This window comes from Macrotis lagotis, chromosome 5 (genome assembly GCF_037893015.1).
Source record: "Macrotis lagotis isolate mMagLag1 chromosome 5, bilby.v1.9.chrom.fasta, whole genome shotgun sequence".
NCBI classification, from domain to species: Eukaryota; Metazoa; Chordata; class Mammalia; order Peramelemorphia; family Peramelidae; genus Macrotis; species Macrotis lagotis.
In genome coordinates, this window is record NC_133662.1 from 111,852,347 (window position 1) to 111,875,244 (window position 22,898).

At 37.1% G+C, this 22,898-nt stretch overlaps 1 pseudogene; it reads right to left on the reverse strand.

The window, feature by feature from the left end:
- Positions 1–728: 728 nt before the first annotated feature.
- On the reverse strand, positions 729–22,632 carry LOC141487804 (D-aspartate oxidase-like; annotated as a pseudogene).
- Positions 22,633–22,898: the final 266 nt, after the last annotated feature.

Below are 22,898 nucleotides of genomic sequence, written 5' to 3' on the forward strand. Positions count from 1 at the left end.
GCAAATTATTGTTGGTTATACATTGCAACCAAGTTAAACTTCCCTTTCATGCATGTCTACTGTCTTTTGGGTCACTTGTAAATTTGATTTTTCAGAGATTGAAGAATTTCCCAGCAAAGAGAATATTCTTGCTAGAAAGATAATTTTTGTGTGCATCACAAAGCAGCTTGAAATCATTAACAAAATTACCATTTCCTAAATGCAATTCAGACCATTATCTCATTCAATTATGGGTCCAGCTTATTATTCATTTTGCAGTATCAGGTCTAAATGAATGTATTGATTAATCCAATGGGCCTCATGATGAAGACATTAGCTGTTCATTCACTTGGTTTTTCCTATGTAGATTATGAAGCCTAAGTTCTTTTAATTGACTATGGATTGCACTGAGGAGGTTCTGTCATTCTTTGAGGCTTGATATATATTGCTCTGATATCATTTACAAGCAAGAACAACTGGAAGACTTCACTGTTTACAAGAATTTCTCTTCAATTTGTATCCTGCCTACTCCATCCATCATGATAATACTGAAAACATTTAGTGAAATTATACCTCCCATTTTATTTTTTATTATTATTATTTTTATTATTATAACTAAAATTTATAAGGTAGCTTAAGTTGTGTAAAGCAATTCGTATGTGTTATACCACTAAATCCTCACTAGTTAGAGGTATTGTTATCCTTATTTTACAGATAACACATAGTGATGACTGTCTAGCATCACATGGCCATGTAAATATCTAAGACAAAACTCAAACTCAGGGTTTTTGGATTTCAATTTTCACACTCTATGCCATTCTAAGGTTTGATTGAAGCTTACTGATGATAACCAATTACACTACCTCATATCATCTACAGCTTTGCCTTGGAAGTGGAGATTTTCAAGGTGGTGATTAATTCCTTGACCAACTGAACAGCTTGGAGAACAGTGTCCCAGTGTACACAGAAGCCACCAGAGCCATGGCCATAACTGTGAACCACAGGTAGTCTATGTCCATCCTATACTAATATCTCCTTCTGAAGTCTCACTCCTGGCCACGATGGTCTTAAACCCACCTTGTCTTTGATATTCCAGGTTCCTTGAAGAGATGGCTCAAGAGTCTGACACCTGGCAAGAATCTCTCTATTATTTTGTGGATCAGGGGACAGGTTCCAGTCATCTTTTTGTCTTGTGCCTCCTAGTGTTACATCAAAGGTTCCTGGATAAATATAGTTCAATCCTTCTTCATCTCAGATAAAATGCTTTACCCAGGGAGCCTGAACTTTAAGTACTTGACCTCTCACAGGAAAAAGCTGCAAGTCACCTAGTAACTCTCTGCTTCCAAGGCCTGAGCAATTGATAACAATATCATATGATCCATAAAACTCCCACAGATCTTCTACTTTTCTGATGTGGACCTGGCCTCCACTTCCTCTTAGCCTAGGAAGAAGGATGATGACAAGAAAAGGAATGGTAGTCATTAATTCTCCCATAGATCACAGAGTAAAAAACATGAACATCCTTGAGAGCAGGGAATTCTTTATTCTGTCTTTGGATGTCCAGCACCTGGGACAGTGTTTGCCTCTTAATAAATGTGCTACTTGCTTGATGAATAAACAAATAAGGCAATAAGTTAAAGGGGAAGCATATGTCATGAGGTGTTTCATAGAACCATAGCACCAAGAATTTGAGAGTTTGAAGAAACATCAGGAGCTCTTCTAGAATCAAGTAATGCAGAGAAAAAAATCATCACTATAATATATGCAAAAAGAGATTGTCCAACTGCTGTTTGAAGATCTCAAAGGAGTGGGAACCCATCACCTCTTGAAAGACACACTAGCAGAATATATTTAAATGCAAAATTCTGACAAACATCCTAATGCTGAGCAGAAAAGGCCGTTCATAAGGAAACTGAGTGTGATGAGTCTTTTTATACTTTATTCAGTTTCTAAGCTATTCTAGATGCTAAATAAATACCAAACTAATTTGACACCCTGAATATCATACTTGTATTATATCACTTATTAATAATAGCTAATTATATTTTGCTTTATGACTTTTGTATGGTTCTCTTATACTTTTTCCAATATTTCTTTGGTAAACGCTTTATTTCTCCAATTCAATTGTAACTTTCCTTAAGTCATGAGGAGTATATTTTTTATTTTTTAAATTTTATTCATTTATTTATTAAGAAATAAAACAAGCATTTCCATAACATAGTAGAATATAAAAAGATGATTGCACATGAAACTGCAAATCTATTATGCACAACTTGCTATTCCCTTTAAATATACAATGTTTATCTTGTAACTTTCTTTTTTCTTTTTTCCCACCCCCCCTAGAGATAGCTACCATTAGACATAAAAAATGTGCATTATATATCTATATCTATTGATATAGATATATACACATATTTATATAATAAATATAGGTATAGATATAGATATATAAATCATTCTACATATATACTTCTATTTTTCAGTTCTTTTTGGGATACAGATAGCATTTTCCTTCAGAGTTCTTTGTAGTTAATTTGGGCATTTATAATAGTAAAAATAGCTTAGTCATTCAAAATTATAAGTTTGTACCTCCCAAGTCTTTTAGAGTACAAACCTACTTATTGTATTACAAGCTCAATGTGATTGTGTCTTATTTTTCTCTATAGTTACCACATTACATAGTGCTCTTCTGTACATAACAAACTATATATTTGCTGAATACCAAATTCCAGATTGCTAATGATTTTGGGAGAAAACAATTTATCAAGACAGAAGGCAAATGGTGGCTTATTTGGACAATTGAATTTCCCAAATCTTAGACTTTCAGATTAATTGGCAAGACAAATTGGTCTTACTGGAGCTAGGACAACCTAGTTCTTATAGAAAGATATTAGAGTCCTTTCAGATCCAAATAAATAGTATCCAAATTCTGTTACTTGTTCAAATGTGTGTCCTAGATCCTTCAGGAAAGAAACCTATTTACTCTATCACAAACCTAATAATCCACCATAGATCTGACCTTAAGAAATAAGGAAAGATTAATATGGAATTATATTTGGCATTGTTATACATGTATAACTCAAATCAGATTGTTTGCTGTTGGGGGGAGGAGGGAGGGAAGAGAGTGAGGTAGAAATAAAACTATGGAACTTGGGGCAACTAGATGGTGCAGTGGATAGAACAGCAACCCTGGAGTCAGGAGGACATGAGTTCAACTCTGGCCTCAGACACTTAAGAATTATTTAGCTGTGTGACCTTGGGCAAGCCACTCAAACCCACTGTCTTAAATAAATAAGAATTTTTTTAAGAATTAGGAAAAATATGGAACTCAAAATCTCACAAAAAAATGAATGTTGAAAATTATCTTTGCATGAAGTTGGAATAATAAGTAAATAAATGATTTTTAAAAAAAAATAAGAAAAGAATAAGCTTAAGGAAGCAAACAGAGTCTGGGGAACCAAGATGAATGCAGGAATACCCAGAAACTCATACCTCAAAAAATTCCAAAAGCCATCAAATTATAACTCTGGCCAAAATTTAGAGGGGTAGAACCCACAGAAAGACTGAGTGTTACAATTATCCAGTCTGAGACAACTTGAAAGTTCTGCAGGAAAGGTCTGTTTCACTGGGACTAGGGGATGGAAAAAGCCACAGCACAGCCAGGCTGGGTACCTAGATCCCTGGAGGCACCTGGGTCCGAGGCAGAGGGGGCAGTTTCCAGACCTCCCCGCCCAGGGATCACTGAGAACAGCTTGAAAGGGTGGTGAGAGAACTCTGCTGCACCAGAGTGAAGGAGCTAGCACTGGTCTTAGAGCAGCCCTTCAGTAAGAACCTACAACAGGAATCAGTGAAACCAGCCTGAACTTCCAGAATGTAGCCCACATATGGTAAGGGGGTTGGGGAGACTGTAGAGGTCTCTCTGCTCTACCTGGGCCAGGACTCTGCTATTTTTTGACACTCAGATCCAGGTCACAATATGGTCTCCCATATCACCATAGCTGAGAAAGGACTCTCCTTACAGCTCCAGGGCAGAGGAGAGGGCCTGTGGTCATTTACATACCAGAGCACAGAAAAGAGAATAGTCAGAGCCTCTCATATGACCTTGGAGGAATTACAATCCCTGTGGGTGGTCCCAAAATATACCCCAAAGCCTAGGAAGTGTGGTAAATCACTCGTAGGCTGAGGAAATGAGCAAATAAAAGAAAAATAAGAATCTTCCCTTAGAAAATTACTTTGGTCCTATGGAAGATTCAGAAGATGACAAAATCAAAGCTTCTGTACCCAAAACCTCCAAGAGAACTAGAAAATGGGTTCAGGCTATGGATGAGTTCAAAAAAGACTCTGGGGGCGGCTAGGTGGTGCAGTAGATAGAGCACCAGTCTTGGAGTTAGTACTACCTGAGTTCAAATCTGACCTCAGACACTTGATAATTACCTAGACATGTGGCCTTGGGCAAGCCACTTAACCCCTTTGCCTTGAAAAATCTAAAAAAAAAAGACTTTGAAAAGCAATTATGAGAGGTAGAGGAAAAATTGGAAGGAGAAATGACAGTGATGCAGATAAATCATGAAAACCAAGTCAACAGCTTGTTGAAAGAAATACCAAAAAATACTGAAGAAAATAATATGTTAAAAATCAGTTTAGGTCAAATGCAAAAAGAAATTAAAAAAAGCAAATGAGGAAAAGAATCTTAAAAATCAGAATTGGCCAGCTAGAAAAGGAGATAAAAAAGCTCTGTGAAGAAAGTAACTCCTTCAAGTGCCAAATGGAACTAAACAAAGCTGATGTCTTTGCAAGAAATCAGGAAGAAATAAAACTATTCTGAAAAAAACCTGAAAATTAGAAGAAAATATGAAATATCTCATTGGAAAAACAACCAACCTCAAAAACAGATCCAGGAGAGATAATTTTAAAACTACTGGACTATCTGAAAGTCATAACTAGGAAAAGAGCCTAGACTCCATTTTTTAAAGAAATAATACAACAAAATTTCCCTGAGATCCTAGAAACAGAGGGTAAAATAGAAACTGAGGGAATTCACTGATCACCTTGTGAAAGAGATCCCAAAAGAAAAACTTCCAGGAATATTATGGCCAAATTCTGAAACTCAAAGAGAAAAATACTAATTCAACTACTGTAGCTCTCTAGTCAGGATTACACAGGATCTGACAGCATCTACATTAAGGAGTTGTAGGGCTTGGAATATGATATTCTGGAAGGCAAAAGATCTTGGTTTACAACCAAGAATCAACTACCCAGCAAAACTGAACATCCTCTTTCAGGGGAAAAGATGGACTTTCAATGAAACAAGGGACTTTTCAAACTTTCCTATTGAAACAACCAGAACTGAATAGAAAGTTTGATCTACAAGACAGGACTCAGGGGAAACATAGAGGGAGTGAACAAGAAGGTCTAACTATGAGGAGCTTAATAATGTTGAACTGTTTTTATTCCTGCAAGGGAAGATGATACTGATAACTCATATGAACTTTCTCATTTATAAAAGCAGTTAAAAAAAGCATATATAGACAAGGAACAGGAAAGAGCTGAATATAAAGGTATAATATAGTAAAAAGATGGAGTCAATGGGTGATAAAGGAAAGTATGGGAGGAAGAGAAAGGAGAAGAGGAACAAGAGGAAGAAGGGGCTAAGATATTTCAATTAAGAGTCAAGAAAAACTTTTTACAATGGAGTGGAATGGAGGAAGGCAAGGGGGAATGAATGAGCCTTCATTCTCATCAGAAATGGCTCAGAGAGGAAATAACATAAACAATTAATAGGGAATAAAAATCTATCTTACCCTAGAGAAAAATGAGAATAAAGGTATGGGATAAGGGGAAATTGAGGGAGGGAAGGGGGGAATAGGTGATAGAAGAAAGGGAAGATCGTGGGAGAGGGTACTCAGAGACAGCATACTTCTGAACAGGGACAGGGTGAAAGGAGAGAGAGAATGGAATAAATGAGAATGGTAAGGAATAGAGTGGAGGGAAACACAGATAGTGATAGCAACTGTGGGAAAAATAATGAAGCAACTTTTTTGGTGGACTTGTGATAAATAAGGGAACTCATCCTAGAGACAGAGCCATTGGAATCTGAACACAGACTGAAGTACATTTTGTCCTCTCTCACTATTGTTAAGGTTTCTCATCTTTTTGGGGGTGGGGAGAGGTTATACTTACACTCACAACAAGAGTGTTATAACAATATAAAATAAACAAAAAATGATAAAAATATCAAGGAAAAAAGAAAATTGTAATTATATAACTCAAAGAGTGCACATAACCAGTTTAGTCAGTGTAGGCCAACATCTTAAAATATTTGTTCAATATGTAGAAAACCATTTTCTAATTGCTATTTCTTTATTTTTTTCATGCCATGTATTCTGATAGATAATAAATCCTTGTTAGTATGCCACAACAAGCAAGGAAGGAGAGAGGTATCGTGTTTTGTAACTCTTTGCAGCCTTAACACAATGCCCTATAGTTAACAAGATCTCACTTTAGTGTTGTTGCTTATGATGTTTATGTCGGCAGCTAGATGGCACAGTGGCTAAAGTGCTACACCTAGAGTTGGGAAGATCTGGTTTCAGATTTGACCTCAGACAAATGCTGGTTGTGTGAATTTGGGAAGTCACTTCTCCCTCATTTGCTTCAGTCTCCTTAACTCTAAAAGTGGGATGATGAAGGTATCTTTCCTAATGGAGATCTTCAATGTTCTCTGATCATATGCAATCCCTGTTCACAGTCTGAGTCCTCCCCCCTACTACTACAACAGAGCAGGGACCCTCCTCACAGCTCTCAAATGAGAAAATATTTATAAAACACTTAGCACAGTACCCAATCAATACATAGTGATGCTATAAGTACTTTAATAATAATGAGCATATAAAGCTTATGTATAAAATATAATTAATAATATGACAATGAAGATGACAATGATGGGGGAAATGGGACAGGGCTGGAAATCTCCTTGAGAAAATAGATCATCACATCTATTAAGTGTCCCAAACTGTATCTCTCCACAACATTCCACACCCCACCCCACTAGTATTTGGTAAAGTGGAAAATGGGTTTTGACCTTCTGTGTCACTTCTGTGATGCACCCAAGTTTGTCACTTCTGTGACCTTGGATGGGTCATGACATCTTTCTAGATAATATCTTCCTCATCTAGAAAACTGAGAGGATTAGATTAGAAGAAATAAGGAAATAAGGTTCTAAATATCTATGATCCTATCATGTTACATCTCCTGACAAAGCACTCAGAGTGCAGAATGAGACATATTGCATTTGAATTTGCTCAAGGCAGAAGTATGATTTGCTTGACTATTCATATTTCTTATAAGAATTTCATGTTTCTTCTCCCTGCCCTTCCCCAGTGGAGATGAGTAGGAGAAAGAAAAACAAATTTTTGTTAATTTTTTAAAAACGAAAATTTAATTTAAAAGAATCTTTGCATAAAGATAAAGAAACAGTGTGCAGAAAAGGAGGATTGGATAGAAAATGAAGAAACTGAGCCAAAGGCAAAATCAAGATGATAGCATGAGGTCAGGATTTCCCAGAAGCTCTCTTAAAATTATGACTCTAAATTTAAGAGAGGCAGAACCTACAGAAAGACCCAGTGAAACAATTCTCTAGCCCAAGGTAACTTGAAGATCTATGGAAAGGTTCTGTTCCACCAAGGTCAGAAGGTGCAGCAGTGTAGCAAGATCACACCATACCAGAGTGAACCCAGGCACCTGGGTCCCTGGGGGCACCAGCTTGTGGCAGTGGAAGTGGAATCCAGATTTTCCAATGCAGGAATCACCAAGCACAACTTGGAAGATCAGTGAGGAAACCTCTGCCAGAGTGAGTGTGGAATCCAGACAAGCATGGCCCTCAGCAAACTCACATTCCTCAGGGCAATGTGACCTGGAAACTGGAAATGTAAGCAGGCCCAAGGAGCCACCCAAAAGGGAGCTGCCTGGCAGCTGCTTCCAAAGAACTCAGCCCAAGGAAGGTAGGGGAGTTGAGGGAGACTGTTGTGGTCTCGCCTCTGTTCTTGGGATAGGACTCTTGTTCTCTGATCATATGCAACCCCTGTTCACAGTCTGAGTCCTCCCCTCTACTGCTACAATAGAGCAAGGACACTCCTCACAGATCCAGGGAGAGGGGAGCCCTTGTGCTCATCCACAGACCAGAGCAAAGGTCAGGAGAGCAGTCAGAGCCTCTCCAGGATATTGAAGGAACACACAAATGTAACCTTAAAGCCAGGACACAGGCTGAGGAACTGAATAAAAGAACCTGACCACAACATGTTAAAAACCACTTTAGGTCAAATGGAAAAAGCAGTCCAAAAAGTTAATAAGGAGAAGAATACCTTAAAAAGCAGAATGGACAGGTGGAAAAGGAGATAAGAAAGTTCTCTGAAGAAAAGAACTTCAAATGTAGAATGGAGCTAAAGAAAACTGATGACTTTGTGAGAAATCAAGAAACAATAAAAGAATACCAAAAGAATGAAAAACTAGAAAAAAACACGAATTATCTCACTGGAAAAGCAACTGCTCTGGAAAATAGATCCAAGAGAGACAGTATAAAAATTATTGGGCTACTTGAAAATTATGATAATGAAAAGAGACTTCATTTTTAAAGAATTTATATAAGAAAATTACCCTGATACCCTAGAAGCAGAGGGCAAAATAGAAATTGAGGGAATCCACTAATCTCCTCCTGAAAGAGATTCAAAAATTAACTTTCAGGAATATTATAGCGAAATTCCAGAGAAAATATTACAAGCAAGAAGAAAAAAACAATTCAAATCTCATACCACTGCAGTCAGGATTACACTGGATTTAGCAGTGTCTAAAGGTTTGGAATATGATATTGTGGAAGGCAAAAGAGTTTGGAACACAACTGAGAATTAATTAGCCAGCAAAACTGAAATCTTCTTCCAGGGAAAGATAGACATTCAATGAAATAGGGAAATTTCAAACTTTCCTGCTGAAATGACCAGAGTTGAACAGAAAATTTGATCTTCAAGTACTTGCCTCAAGAGAAGCAGAGAAGGTGTACAGGAAGGGCAAATTATAAGGGATTTAATGATATTGAAAGTTTTGTGTTCCTGCATGGGAAGATAATACTGATAACTCATATGAACCATCAAAATTAATAGAATAGTTAGGAGGAGAATATTTAGACAAGGCACAGGAGAGAGCTGAATATGAAGGTATAATATACTATGAAGATGGAGTCAATGGGTCAAAAAGGAATGTACTAGGAGAAAGGGCTAATATAGTTCACATAAAAGAGACACGAAAAAGCTTTTGCAATAGAGTAGAAGGGGGGGAGGTGAAGGGGAATGAGTGAGCCTTCATTCTCATCAGAAATAGCTCAGAGAGGAAAAAACATACACACTTAATAGGAAATAGAAATCGTACACTAGAGGAAAAAGGAGAGGAAGGGGATGAGAGAATGGGGACGGGGAGATAGGTGATAAAAGAGAGGGTAGATTGTGGGAGAGGGTAGTCAGATACAATACCCTTTTTTACTTTTTTGCAAGGTGGTGGGATTGGGTAGCCGGCAGGACCACACAGCTAGGTGGTTGATGGATGTCCAGAGTAAGATTTGGGCTTGGGTCCTCCTGGTCCCAGGGTCTGTGCTCTGTCCCTTGCACCACTCAGCTGCCCCATAACACACTTTGAGGAGGGGCAAAGTGAAAAGAGAGAGAGAGAAAAATGGAAGTGGGGAGGAATGAATGAAGGGAAATGTAAACAGCAATAGCAACTGTGGGAAAAATGTGGAAGCAGCGTCTCTGATAGACTTAGGATAAAGAATATGATTTACCCTAGAGACAGAGCTAATGGTATCTGAACTCAGACTCAAGTACAATTTTTTTCTTTCTTACCCTTTATTTTTTGTGAGGTTTTTCTATTTTTGTGGGGGAAGGAAAGTATTATCTTTACTCTTACAACAACACTTTTAGTAATGTGTAAATAAATCTTTAAAAATGTAATAAAATATTTTTAAAAAGGAAACAGAGCCTTCCTTTCTATAGAACTCTCAGAAACTCTGAGGCCAACAATACATGTGAACAGTGCATTAGGAAAGGGGCCAGTGGTGAACCTAATCTGATAAAGAACTGTTTCAAACTGAGTGGCCAAAAGAAATCTAAAACAGTTCAGATTTTCCCTAACCCAGTTCTTCTGGATCAAAAGTTAAACCCACATTTAAATGAAGAGGAGGAAAATGATACTAATCATTGATCATCTCCTAAAAGTCCCTCCACAAGGTGGGGAGGCTAAAAGTTTACCAGATATAGGAAGGAAGCATGTGAGGAGGCAGAGTGGGAGCTAGTGTTTCAAGAGACAGCATAGTGGTTAGAGTTCTACACTTGAATTCAGGTAGACCTAAGTTCAGATTTCACATCAAATCTGTGGATAAATCACTTATCCTCTTGATTTCATCAATTATAAAATGAAAAGAGGGGAAAAGTGGACCATGTCTAAGGTCCCTTAAATACATAATCCTCTGACCTATTATCGTAAATTCTAGACTGTAATGTTGATAGAATTTTTTTTTAGATTTTTTTCAAGGCAATGGTGTTAAGTGGCTTGCCCAAGGCCACACAACTTGGTAATTACTAAGTGTCTGAGGTCGGATTTGAACCCAGGTACTCCTGACTTCAAGGCCAGTGCTCTATCCACTGTGCCACCTAGCCGCCCCTTGATAGAATTTCAAAGGAAAATCTCTAGGTTGGTAGAACAGATAAAATTACAAACCCATGGTGATCATGGGATACTGATAGACAGAAGTCTTCTATCATATAGGTAGCTAAAGCAGGGGTTAGTTAAAATTAAGCATACATTGGTGTGGCCATGAGCTAAGAATGTTTTTTACATTTTAAATATAGTAAAATTTCATTTTAAAATGTAAAAATCATTATTGGCTTTCTGACACCTGAAGAAGATCATAAAAGTTTCTTTGTTTCATGAATAATTGAAGACTTTGTAATAATGATATGGTCTGTAGCATTCCTCATTCTTAGAAAAAGTCCCTACCAATTTAGTTTTCTACTTTCTCAAATCTCACCACTGTGAGAATTGTCTTCTTGGGAAAAGGGAAATAAGAGAAATACAATATTAACCTAAAATAGATTTATCAACATGTATCTTTATGCTAATCTCAATAATAGCATCCTTATAGGTGAAATAAATCTGTCCTTTTATAACCCTTGTTCATATCAATCAATCATTTGTATTATCCAATAAATAATAATGATGTTTGTCCTTCATTTTCAAAGAAGACTACATCATGAGCCCTGACAAGCATGTGAACTGGATCTGAGTGAGGGGGTGCTTTTCTAAGTTACCAACCTCACTTTCTCTTCCGGTACCATTGGATTCCTGTGGCCAAATATGAATCAGGACAACTGGAGATGACCCTGGATGTGAGGCAATCAGGGATAAGTGACTTGCCAGCTAGTTAGAGTCAAGTGTCCGAGGTCAGATTCAAAATCCTATTCTCCTGACTTCAAGGCCAGTGCTCTATCCATTGCACCACCTAGCTGCCCTATTATCTAATACCTGAGCTTAGAACACCTTCTTCCTTTGCCTTTTAATAGAATTCATTTCCTCATTTATAATGTATAGATGATTTCTAATCCCTTCCCAGTTCTAAAATACAACGATCCAATATTTATCTATTCTTGGTAATAAATAGTAACTATTACTTTAGCCAGCAATGAATATCATCAATAGTAATTTTGTTCTAAGCAACAACAAATTTATTCCGTGATAAGATTTCAATGTGAAATCACATTAGAAAGCCAACATGATATACCCAATTATAGGAAATCAAAGAAAGAATTAGGAAGATACCATCAACTTTGCATCCTTATAGGATGAAGAACATGCTAAGCTCTTTTAAATTGGAATGTTAGTAACTATCAAAATTTAGAGAAATGATATTTTTAGAGGAAAAGACTATATTATAGGTCTATATTACTTAACTCTGAGATATAGTTTGAAGTTTGGAGAATAAACTGGTACCTTTTGCAAAATTCGCTCCAAAAGAAAAAACAGAAGTGGGTGTTTGCAAAGGTAAGTGAGCTTTGTAAAGTAATTTTTTTTATATAGATTTAAAGTAAAAAAAAAAATAAGAACGTTGGCTTAAAGGCTGTTATGACTTCATTTTCATTAAATGAATTTAAAGGTTAAAAAAGCAAGCTTTTTTAAAGGGATTATTTTCAAACAATGTTTTTAAATCAATACTTGTAATACATAGGTGTGCACAAGCACACACATAAACACACACATCACTCATACGAAATGAAGTTTGGAAAAATAACTTTCAGAATGATATTTGTATTTATATTTGTTTTGGGTGGGATCTATGATCTTATTGGTGTGGGAGTCTTTTAGTGAGGAAATTCCTCTACCTATAGTCATCGAGATGAATCAACAAGCATTTATTATTTACTTTATTAAGTAGAGGCACATCACCATGATAAATATTGGGAATACAAAGAAAAGCAAAAACTGCTCTCAAGGAGTTCATATTCTGATGGAAAAAACGAGCCCAATAAAATTCATCTAGAAGGTATGCTTAGTATATGTGAAGGTAGTTTCAGAGGAAAGGCATTAGACTGGAAACAAGAGCCACAGTAATGCAGCTGATAAGAAAAGGTAATAGAACAAAACATAGCTGGAGCCAACCCAGATGAAAGTGGGTCATAAGAGATATTACCAATCTAGATAGTGGGAACTACAGGCTGTATGAACTTGGGCAAGTCATTTACATTTTCTTGTCCTCAGTTTGTACCTCTTATGCAAGGTTCTTTGTTGTGAAGATTCAATGAGACAGCATATATAAACATTCATCTTGATGACTATTATCTATCTATTATCTCTGGACAATGGCAACTAGGTGGTGCAGTGGATAGACCACCAACCCTGGAGTTAAGAGGACCTGAGTTCAACCCAGCCTTAGACAATTGATACTAGCTATGTGACCCTGGGCAAATCACTTGATCATGATTACCTGACATCCAGGGCTATCTTCAGTCATCCTGATTCATATGTGGCTGATGGATCCTGATGACTCCAGAAGAGAAAGTGAGACTGATGACTTAGCTTAGTACCCCCTCACTCAAATACAGTTCATTTGCTTGCCATGGCATCACCTCTCTGATGTCATGATCTTCTTTGAAAATGAAGAATAAGGGGCAGCTAGGTGGCGTAGTGGATAAAGCACCAGCCTTGGAGTCAGGAGTACCTGGGTTCAAATCCAGTCTCAGACATTTAATAATTACCTAGCTGTATGGCCTTGGGCAAACTACTTAACCCCATTTGCCTTGCGAAAACCCCCCAAAAAACCTATAGAATAAACATCATCATCCTATACCAGAGTATCATTCTTGGCCCTTTCCTCTTCTGCTTGCTGGATCTCTCTCCCTGGATATAGGCATCTCAAGCCCAGCAAGGCCCAAAGGAAAGTATTAGCTTTTTCTTTAAATAATTTCCTTCTTTCTGACTGCCTTATTTTATCAAGGGCAATACTATATTTAAAATCACCTGAGTTCAAAACCACAGAATCATCCTTGACTACTAACTGGCCCAGGGAACTATAACCAGATTAACAGTACATATACTTTAGAAAGGGTGAGTCAATCAGCTTCCCTATGGTACAACTCATCATCACTTTTCCCTTTCCAGACCAACCCATCCCCTTCTCAGACACCAGCCTCCCCACCCCTCTATAATTGTTGTTTCTCTCTAGCCAAACATGAGCCCCTTGAGGGCAGAGACTGTCTAGTTTTTGTATTTGTAGCCTGGGGTCTCAGGTCCTTTAATTCTCCCTTAAGAGGACTTAGTGGGGAACTCTATTATAGGTGATAGGAAATAATACTGTATCCCTTCTCATTTAAGTCTGGCTCTCCATAACTTCTCTCATCAGCAACTAGCATTCTCAGCCTTATTACTAATTATAGAGAATTTAGAAAGCAGCTCCCACTGGGAAAATGGTTAGAAAATACTGGGCTTGGCAATTACTTGTTGGCATCTAAGCAAAAATCAGCAATAGATGGTCCAGTAGATAAAGTACTAGACTTGGAGTCAGTAAGAACCAAGTTCAAATTCTACCTCAGAAATATACTTGCTGTATGAACTTGGGCAAGTCATTTAACTTTTCTTGTCCTCAGTTTGGACCTGCTATTCAGGGTTGTTTGTTGTGAAGATCCAAAGAGACAGCATATATAAAATGCTTTGTAATTTATGTTTTGTATGTTAGCTATTGTAATTATCTCACGTGCATACCACAAGGTAACTTTCTGTCATTTACTGTTTTGGATGGGGTCTGTGATCCTGAAGTTAGATGTCCAATGAAAAAAAAGATTCACTGTACATCTAACTTTAGGGTCACAGACCCCAGGCAAAACAGTAAATGGCAGCAAGAATAGTATCTTAAGAAGAATCACCACTACTAACTAAAAACCTCATAATTCTAAAATGAAAATGAAATTTCTTTTCTGCCAAGTACATTTCTACACTAGCCTATGTATGTTAAATAATAATTTCCAGAAAAAAATCACATTTCTTTCCCAAGAAAGTTGATATTGCATAAGACCAAGATATGGCACAGCACAATGATAATAATAACTCATTTCTATAGAGCTCTATGATTTATAAAGCCCTCTATTCACAACAACCCTGGGGAGGGGTTATCTATTCTTGGTAATACATAGTAACTATTACTTTAGCCAACAATGAATATCATTTTTTATCATTTTTATCATCATCATCATCATCATCATCATCATCATCATCATCATTATCTCAGCTTTACTGATAGGGAAACTAGAGGTATATATACATATATATATATGTACATATATACATATAATCTATATATATATATATATATATATACATGTACATGTGCATGTGCATGTGCATATAACTATACCTATACCCGTACCTATACATATATATACATATGCATATGCATATACACATACATATACATATACATACACATACACATACACATGCATATACATATACACATACACATACACATACATATACATATACATATACATATACATATACATATACATATACATATACATATACATATACATATACATATGCATGTACATGTACATATACATATACATGAAACAACCTGGAACTTGAATAAGGAAACTAGCAAGAGGAAGTATACAGACTGGCTTGATGCTGTCATTCTTTACTCAGTTTCTGAACCACCAAAGATTGAAAGTTAATAGTTTCATTGGAATAAAAAGTATGTGCTATTGTAGTGGTGATTTTGCTGGAAGAACTTGTTTGCTTACTAAGCAACCAACCAGCATTTATTAAGTACCTACTAAATTTTAGTCACTGGAGATAACGTACAAAGAATGAAACCATAACTACTACTCACAAAAAAACTTACATTCTTTCTAAATATTAGAAAGATTAGCAACATGGAGGTGCTGGGACTAGTGGTGTTCAATCATGACTGATTCTTTGTGACCCCATTTGAGGTTTTCCAGGCAGATATACTGAAATGATTTGCCATTTCTTTCTCCAGTTTATTCTACAGATGAGGAAACTGAGGAAAAGAGGATGAAGTGACTTCGCCAGGGTCACTTAGCTAGTAAGTAAATGAGACCAGATTTGAACTCAGGTCTTCCTGAATCTAGGCTCAAGGCTCTATCTGTTGCACATCTAGCTGCCCTTCCTGAGACAAAATGGAATGTTCATTGATTAGCAAGACAAACTATGAGATATATCATGCTGATATACAGGGAAAAAAAAGAAATGGGTTGATAGTTTGGGACTGCCTCTGTGACCCAGTGTAAAATGGGGGAGTTGGAGTAAAGGATCTCTGAGCTCTCTAGATCTGGGTCCTATGGGCAGCTCCATAAGTTTTTTTAAATAGAGAAGAAATGCCCATTTATCCAGGTTGATTAAGGTATTCTGATAAAGAAAAGGGAAGGGTTCAGGTAATCTTCAAAGCTGCCTTCACTTCATGATTCTGCAGGGAACTTCCTATGAAGGGCAAGGAGAGGGCATGAGGAAATACCATCTCATCATGATCCTCAGAATATTATATCTTCTCCTTAGGAAAAATTAATTTCCTGAGCTCTTTGTTGAACTCTAAAAATCTTGACTTGGGGTAGAAAATATATTTTCTCAAGTTGACATTACTTTTAAGGGGGTGATGCTTATATTGCAACTATTGTCTGGTAGCCTGTTGTGAAGTTAACATTTTTTGACTTAGGGTACTATACACTGAAAGCTAACATTGTATGAAAAAAGGGTAAGAGGAAACCAGCTACTTACTAAGGCTATGGAACAACCCACAATTGTGGAGCCAATCATCTGGGCCAGCTCTTTGCACAGGCAGAGTGAGTGGCTGCCTACATCTTGAGGGATACCTCTAGTCCCCTTCTAACTATGTGTATCTCTCTTGGCAACTTGTCATGGCACATCTCTCCCTCTTACCTAGCATGAACTCCTTTGAATTAGCTAAAAAGATAAGGGTATTTACCTCCCTTAAGTTGACCTGTGTTCTACCCTAGGAAAGAAGGGAGAGGACCCTTTTCCATTATTGCAGTAGCAAAGTTTGTTTCTCAGATAACCAGCTGGCATCTGAAAGATGCCTTAAGGATCCCAAAAGAATGGAAAATAAATGTTTCCTCAAGGGGAGGTTGAGAAAGTTCTGAACCAGGTAAAGGGAGGAGCTCTACTCAGAAATGGTGAGCTTTCAGAGGACCTATATTTTTGGGAGGAGGGAAGAGTTTCCAGGCTAAAGAGAAGTTGAGGGCCCTCAACACCTGAAATTATAGATGATAAGGATCATAATAATACTCTAAAATTCGCATGATTTGCAAAGTACTTTTACCACAAATTATGTCATTTGATCCTATAACAACACTGCTTGCAAAATGTGTCCATTTTGAAGATGAGGGAATTGAGGCCTGGAAAAGTCAAGACACTTACCTAAGATTACACACCTAATTAGTGATTAATAGAATCAGGAATAGATGGGTTGAAGTTTGGGTCTGCCTCTTCATATGTGTTACCCAGGGTAAGTGTCCAAAATTCTGTAGTCCCAGGTCTTCTCACCAGTAAAATGAAGGACAAGATTTGAAATTGGGTCTTTCTGATTCTAAATCAAACAACGCATCATATCTCCTAGCTGCAAAGTGCAGGCCTTTAAAAACGTGGATAAGTTTTGCAAAAGCAACAGTTACAACAACAATAATAAAAAGGACATAGGAGAAAGAGAACTAGCTTTGGAACTGCACCACCTAGCCACCCCATGGACGTTGGTCCTTTAACAAATCCCTTTAACAAAATCTAACCTCTGACTGTTACTGGTGTGACCTAGGGAAAATCATCTAAACTCCCTGGGTTTGAGTTTCCTTGACTATTAAAAAAGGGGATTGGGAATAGATGACTTCTAAGGTCCCTTCTAGTCCTTAAGATCCTATGATCTCTGATGGTGATCAAGAAATTCTTAAATTCTTTAACAGGAATCACTGCAAATTCTTTTGCAGAAAAGATATTGGGAAAGCAGCTGTGGGGGAACCCACGTTTTTTCTAGCCATGGCAGATAGGAGATACCTTCACATTTCACAGTAGTAAAGACTTGGCAAAATACATGCTGCAGAAATTTCTTCAGTTCTGGTTCAGTCATCTTCTGAAATCCCAGCACAGTGTCAGCCCAAAAGGGCCTCTCTTGGTGGGGAATGCTTCTATATATCTGCCAGCTAAAAACCATAGGATCAAGTGAGCTCTTCACATTTTATGAAACACTTATAGCAGTAACAATAACAATAAAGGCTTGAGTTTAAGTTTGGTTGGCAAAGTGCTTTGTATACAATATCTCTCTGGCTCTCATTTGTAAACGTCCTTGCTGTTCTTGCACATTGCTGCCTTGTATAAACATACAAAAAATATTTGTTGAGAGAGCAAACCAATAAAGTGTGACTATAAAGCCAAGAGAGAGGATTTTTCACATGGAGTTTGTTAACTGTCCCTGAAGGTAATTGCAAATGCAGAGTTCCAGAAAAACATTTTGATCAGTGCAGCAGGTCAGAATCAAGATAGTCTTCTACTTTCTTTTTTTCCCCTGGATTTTATGGGGCTATAGGGTTAAGTAACTTGCCCAAAGTCACACAAATAGTAAGTATCAAGTGTCTGAGGCTGGATTTGAACTCAGGTCCTCCTGACTCCAGGGTCAGGGCTGTATTGACAGGACCACCTAACTGCCCCTTGGATAATCTTTCAAAGTGACTTTTAACAGTCAATTATAATTGACCTATAAATATTTACAAAACTCTATTAGATTATTTGTCAGGCACTGTGGATTAGTCCTGAGAATACACTAGCAAAAATGAAATAATTCCTGCCTTAGGGAGTTTGCTTTAGAAAGAATTTAAATTCTGATTTCTCAAAAGGGTCTCTTGACTGTATTTTTATCTGAATATAATCCCTTTAACAAAACACCCTTGGACAACCCCCATAAACCACACATACCAGGGCAAGCTGAAAGAAACAAGCTGACATTTTGGTGAAGGTAAGGACAGCATCGAACCAAGTCCCATGGAAGAGAGACAGAATTCCAGATATTGTTGGAAGCTATGGTAAAGGATGGAGGTGGGACTGGGGAGCAGTGAACACCAGTCCATAAGCTCATTTCTTTTGATGAATTATTTCTGATAATTGCTGTTAAATTTTGCTGTTTATACCTGCAGAACCCCTCTAGAAGCTGTCAGTATACTCTAACTTTGGCAGCAAGAGTGTTTCAGCTTAATTATGTTTCTGCCCCTCAATCATTTTGCCCATTTCAGGGTCTTCAAGAATAATCACAAGTAAATGAAATAAAAAAACATTTTTATTATACATTTTACCTGTGTTCGATGGCTTCATTTCTTAAAACTTCTCAAGGAAAATGATTGTCCACTCTTCCTTTTTAATTCATTCCATGATATAATAACCTTTCGGTGTCAGAAATTTTGCCTCTGTGCTATAATTTGTCCCCATTTGTTCTTATTCTAGGTTATGTACAGACTAAAAACACAAAATCAATGCTCAATTATAGATCTAGAGATGGAAGAGCTCTTAAGGATCACCTAATTCATTTTACAGATGGGGAAACTCAGGCTGTCAGTAGTTAAATGATTTAATAAAGATCACACTGGTCATAAATGGCAGAATCAAAATTCAAATGCAGTTCCTTGACTATAAGGTTAGCATTCTTTCCACAGTATCACAAATCTAGTCATCTAGTCCAACCCTCGTTTTTTACAACTGGAGAGACTGAGTCCTAGGAGATTTAACCAAATTGATGCAGCTGGCAAGATTTGGCCATCAGTTTCTATATAACTCATAACAGTAAACATAAATAAAATTCATAGTCTTTTGTGGTTTATAGATTATTTGGCTTATATTATTTAATTTAATGCTCATAGCATTCTTGTGTGGTAGTTAGTGCATAACTAATACCCCTATTTCAGATTTGAAAATAGGCACTAGGAGGTTGTTAATTGCCCAAAGTCATATAATTAGGAAATGGTAGAGCCAACAAGGACTCCAAATCAGTTTTTTAAAAAGCCAAACAGTCCTTCTAGCTATTTCTCATAAAATATCATTAATATTCCATCTTGAGGCTGGCTCCTTCCATGACAGACACTCTCTTTACCAGTCCTCTTAAAATTTCAAGGTCAACTGCAATATCACTTCCTACCTGAGACTTCTCTTCCTTTTAGCTGCTTGTGCGTCTCCCCTTTCCTCCAAAAAGATACTTCGTTTCTATTTTGTTTATATTTCACGTGTATTTTTATGTATAGATGGGCACTATCTAGTTTAGGTCCTCAGTACCTCCTAATATAGTGTCTGGCAATAAATGATAGCTGATTTGGTGAAGAAAATGTTCAACTATACTCAGCATCTTCTGCTCAAGGATCCAGGAAAGTGTAAGAAGGATTTAAAAAAAAAAAGATGTCCATTCCAGTTACCAAGTAAAGGAAAACATTGTGAGATTTCTTAACTCTGATTAATGCAGTGACCTATTAAGACTTCAGAAAACAGAAAAGTATGATTCCATTCCTTAGTAAACAAGTGGCAGACTATGAGACATACATTTTCAGACATGGGCAGTATGTTGCTATGTTTTTCCTCAATATTCCTAAGATAGCAAAGTGGGCAGGACACTGAACTTAGAGTTAGGAAAACTGGCTCAGACACTTGTGACCCCAGTCTAGTCTCTTAACTTCAATCTGCCTCAGTTTCCTCATCAATAAAATGGGAATAATAGCACCTAACCCCCAAGGTTGTAGTGTGGATGAAATAAGTTCATATATAATTATACAATTGCTAGCTAGTTATATGTTTCAAAGAAGAACTATTTTTTCAGGCAGGGATTGTTATTGAGAAATGATATAATTATATGCTAAAAAGATTATCAGTTAAACATCAAAGACATATGCTAGCATCTAACTTGTGAATTTAACCAAAAATGCTTTACCAAAAATACCTTACTTGTAATAACTAAACATTCTCTGGGGGGCAGTCGGGTGATGCAGTAGATACAGCACTGGCCCTGGAGTCAGGAGGACCTGAGTTCAAATTTGATCTCAGATACTTAATAATTACCTTACTGTCTGACCTTAACCCCATTGCCTTGTGCAAAAAAAAGAAAAGAAAAGAAAAGAAAAGAAAAGAAAAGAAAAGAAAAGAAAAGAAAAGAAAAGAAAAGAAAAGAAAAGAAAAGAAAAGAAAAGAAAAGAAAAGAAAAGGAAGGAAGAAAAGAAGCATTCTCTGGGGAGTCATTAGGAAATGACACTTTAAAAAGTTCAAGAAAACATTTTAGAATGTCTATGTACATGGATAAATATTTAAAAGGAGAAAATAATTATCTGAAAAACTCACTTTTATGTATTACCTCTCTCCGCCCACTGATGCCAGATAAATACAGTCTTGCCATACATAAGGATATCATTTCTATTTATAAATTTCAGTATCATGTAATGAAAACAATTAGTCTCCACAAACAGAAAACCATGTTGGACTCTTCCCCTCACTACCACCATTTCATCCACTATATTACTACTAACTAATCATTCCCCCCCAAAAATTTTTAAAACAGTTAAGTATTATCTTTCTATCTCTTACATTTCAAGAAAGAAATCACTTTTTCAAATATGGTTTCTAAACTCCCTTGGATTCTCAGATAGCATTTGGCACAGAGTGAGCATAGCTTATGATAAAATGTATGTTTGTTCACAGATGTTTAACATTTTTTAAAGACCCTCCTGACATTTGCTCTCTTACCCAGGTATCAGATGTATGCTAGCATCTATTGCTTCTGATGAATTAGCGATTGCAAACAATCTGTCAAATGTGTCTTGAAACTATTACTTCTGCAGGTGAATTGGGGTATCTATCATTTTGACATAAGAAAAAAGGAAAATAGATGAGGGAAAAACAGTTTAAAAGAAAAAGACTTCAGACCAGCTCCTCCCTGAGGATCAGAAAAATGAATTAAGAAATATTTTCTTTTGATAGTATCATTCCATTATTTAAGAAGCTTCTAGGATCAATTATAAATTCTGTTTGGCACTTAAAACTTCCCAAAACATGACATCATATTACTTACCTGTTAGGTGAATTGGGCATGCCCAGATAAAGTCTGAGTTGCACCAGTATAGACTATGGGTAGAGTGCTAAAGTCAGTAAGGAAAGAGGTGAAGATTGTATATTGTCCAGATATAGGATTCCCAACCCTAACACTATTTCAGAGAAGTCCTCCTCTCACACTTCACATAAAATGGCCCTTGAACCACTTCTTATTACCTTGTCTTTCCTCCCATCACTTATAAGAGCCACAACTGTCCAGGTCTAAAACTGCAGGATCATAACTGAGCAAGAAAACCAAGAAGAGACAAAGCTCATGAACAAAACTGTCGATTGTTGATGCCTGATGCTCTCCACTGCATTGTTTATTTGGGGTGGCTTTGTTCTTGTAAATTATTCACTCCCCACTAAACTTTGGTCTTGTTCCTAGGTTCTGTTTACAATCTCTTGCTCTGGGTTAATTGCCTCTGTGAATTTGTGACCTTGGGTTTTCCATTGTTAGATCTCTGCTTGGATGAGTCCCTTCTTTTTTCTTCCCCAATCCAGACAAAATGAATGAAAAGGAAGGAACAAATATGTGCTAAGAAGTCGAAGTGGGAGAGGGGACTCTATGAGACAGGTTGGGTGGCAAATGTACTGGATGAGGATGACTGTCAGAGGAGTGGCTTAGTTCCTCCCAAGCATGTTTTCAGATGGCCCATTTGTTAAGGGCTGCTAATGTCTGGTACCACATGCCCCTATTAGCCATCCCACAGTCACCATCACCATCCAGCCTTGGGAAGAGAGTCAAGGAAGAAAACCACCCATCTTTAGCAGCAGAATTCTAATCTAACAATGCTAACTGCAGTCTCACTCACCTGGATAAGCATGAGGAATAAGTATTCCAGCTGCTACATCACCAGTGGTGTCTGGTGTAAATTTATCTGAAATGACATCAATGGAGCATTGTGGGATGGATTCTGAAATGCAGACAGCTGTGGAGAGCCCAATCACACCTGCACCAATAACTGCAACCCTGGTTGTATCCATTGGCTCTGTGAGGGTGAAGTAAAGAAGATTTCTAGAATACTGTTTGGAAACTCTTTCCATTTTTCCAATAAGAAACTGTAGTTCTGAAAAAAGTTTTCAGCAAGCAATGAATTAAGCACAATATGGTATAATGCAACAGGATATAACAAACATATGTTAAGTGCTTACTGGAGTTGCCTCTGACTGATAGACTCCCATTTGGATCACATTCCATTTAGGATTAAAATGTTAAAACAACAACATGCTAACTGTTTGATTTTATTCAG